This window comes from Gavialis gangeticus, unplaced genomic scaffold, assembly GCF_001723915.1.
Source record: "Gavialis gangeticus isolate Ggan-Ray unplaced genomic scaffold, GavGan_comp1, whole genome shotgun sequence".
NCBI classification, from domain to species: domain Eukaryota; kingdom Metazoa; phylum Chordata; order Crocodylia; family Gavialidae; genus Gavialis; species Gavialis gangeticus.
In genome coordinates this window covers 31,926,548-31,929,316 of record NW_017729001.1, presented here as the reverse complement: position 1 = coordinate 31,929,316, position 2,769 = coordinate 31,926,548, and the positions used below count along the sequence as shown (strand labels likewise).

At 49.9% G+C, this 2,769-nt stretch overlaps 1 long non-coding RNA gene across 1 annotated transcript in view; it reads right to left on the bottom strand.

The window, feature by feature from the left end:
* Nucleotides 1-2,769, bottom strand: part of LOC109290593 — a 17,596-nt gene that overhangs the window by 2,017 nt on the left and 12,810 nt on the right. The window contains exon 2 of the long non-coding RNA XR_002095617.1: nt 1,808-2,063. This is a non-coding gene — a long non-coding RNA (uncharacterized LOC109290593). The remainder of the gene's footprint in view (nt 1-1,807; nt 2,064-2,769) is intronic.

Here is a 2,769-nt window from a genome sequence, read left to right as displayed (position 1 = left end):
AAAAAAAAAAAAAAAAAAAAAAAAAAAAGGAAGGAAAGAAAGAAAGAAAACTGGGCCACTGTGTGTCAGGAGTGTGGATCTCACAGCTGGTTAAGAAGCACAACTCCACAAAGCCAGTGGGGAATATAAAATAATGATGCAGCAGGGAGAGATTTGACTCAAACCACAGACTACTGCCTAGACTGGCTATTTAACACGTGCCGGTCTACTGGTTACTTTCTTTGGCATTGCACAGGTGGCAAACTAGTGGATTAAATCTGGTTCACCTGATGTATTTAAGTGATCAACATGTTATACTGCGAATCTCAGTTTCATTATAAAAATGCATAATTATGGAGAAAATCTTTTTGATGTGAACAGGGAGTAAAACAGCAAAGTGAGGCCAGTGAGCCTACGGACAGACTGGTACCATATCTCCTTTACTGGGGGATGAACTGCCCTATTTCTTGCTGGAACATCCCCTCCAAAGCCCAGCTAACAAAGGACTGTAATATCACGGTGTTGCCACTGCCCTGGCAGGGGCAACAGCATTCAACGCCACTCACACTCCAGACACAGAGGAAAGGCAATGCTGAAGAATACACCGACATCACCTTAACTCTGCCCCCTTGGAGTTGGGAATTCGCTGCATATGCTCACCTGCATTTACCCTGCTAGCAGCGTGGTATTGAATGGTGACTGGCAGAGGTTCACCAAGACAGGCTGGCAGAGCTCTGACTGCAGTATGAGGAGGCCTGGGGACTAGTCTGAGGACTGTGCAGAGCTGTAGTGGAGTCAGGAGGAGCTGGGTAGAAACCCCACCCTCCACACGTGACCAGTAGCATGGGCTGCACGTGTACCCGGAACGGCCACTACATCTCATCCGAGTGCCTGGTACGAGCGCACAGGGCTCTCCCCTTGCCCAGGAGATTGGCAGCAGCGAAGTGGGTTGGGAGAGGCCTGTTACTGTAAGGACGAACAAGTGGCAGTACAATGCTGTGCTAATTATATATTAAATTAAATCACCAGCAACAGCCGTGCTGCATCCAAATCCTCAGTGCAGGATAATCTGGGAAGGGGGAGACTTTTTAGAAAGGGAAGACGGGGGAGATGAACAAAAGGGCTCTACAGATCCATCTGTGGCACAGGAGGCTCAGATAGGTGTGAAGTGGTTCATTCATCTCTGTGAGATGTTCAGCAGCTGAATGAGGACACCCCATGGAGATGAATGCAGCCGGAAACAATCACTCTGAGATATATTAACTGCTCCATTCATCTCGGTGGCTGTTCTTATGCCTCCTCCCACCGCCACTGTTTGAGAGCCTGGGGTAGGCATCAAGCAGGCCTGCTCCTCCCCCAGCCTTAGCCCTGCTCGCCTCCAATGTGCCTGCTCTCCGCTCTGCACAGGGGGGCAGGTCTGCCCTAAAAAGCCAGCTCGCCAGGGGCACAGGGAGAGGCATTTTAAGATCCCTCCAGAGGGACAAGGCCTCAAGATGCTGGCTCACCTGGGCATGGGGACAGGGAGAGAGGCAGGAGGAGCAGGGCTCTTTGCACATGCATAAGAGAGCAGGAAGAGGAGCTCAGACAAACCCCAGGGGGGCACAGATGGTTGCTGGCTTGCAGGGGGGGCCGAAGAAGGACACAGCCCCCCAGCTCCTGACGTACACATCGGAGGGAAAAAAGATGAGCTGACAGACCCCTACCCATCTCTAAGCTTTCCTTCCCCTGCCCTTCAACCCGGTGCCCCACGCATCCCCCACCAGCCTTCTCGAGCTGAGGGGGCGAGGGGTTGTTCCCAGGGTCGAGCCCGGACAGATGAATAACTTACCTGGAGCCCAGAACGAAGCCTAGCGGGGATAAAGGATCCTTCATTTCATATTGTTCTTGGCACTGTGACTTTGGGTCTCGGCTCTGCTGGCGGGAAGTGGAGGGGGTCGATTGTTTGTAGTGATCTGTCAGGACAGCTGAGACAGAAGCTGGAGCCAATGGGACATGCTGCTGGGGAAACTGAGGGAGAAATCCTGTAGCTTTGTCTTTGGCCAAGAGGCGGCACATGGAGAATAGTGATCTGGCCATACTCTGACCTGTACATCAAAAGCAAACAGGGGATTCAGCCTTGTCTTTAGGTAACAGGCATTTTTTTTTTTTCTTTGCAGACTTTTCTCCCTAGAGAAAGTTCGCCCTTCCCAAAACTCACTGTAGCAACCCACACATACCACAGCCTTGTACAAGAGTCAGAATGCAGGAGCATTGTTCTGCACTTGGTTAAATCCTGTTCTCCTCCCCCCACACCCCCAAACCGTCCTAGTTAGCTTATCTGGAAAGAGATTAGGTGACCAGTAACTTCCCGTAAAACTGCGGCTACCATTACACTGCAAACAGTTGTAGGCATTTGTTTCTTGAAGGCAAAGTCAGGCTCGAAAAAGAAATGTTCATACCCCCCTCCCCCCGAACTACCAGCACCAATACTTCTTTTTCCCGGTTTTGTATTTTAAATGTAGTATAGATGATATTCAGGCAAAGACACAAGACCCTAGCTGATGGAAGGATGTAAATACAGAATTACTCCAGATCTGAAAGAATGGGAGGAACAGAATTGAGAGAGAGAGAGAGAGAGAGAGAGAGAGAGAGAGATGTTGTTCACACATTTATCAAGGTTTGTACTGGCTTGCAAAAAAACCCCAACACAAAATGAAAAGACCCACAAATAGACCCACTATCAACTCTGATCCGAAACGATTGGAGGAGGAAAGTAGCATCTCCCTGTCCTCGATTTCTCCACCAGCCGTG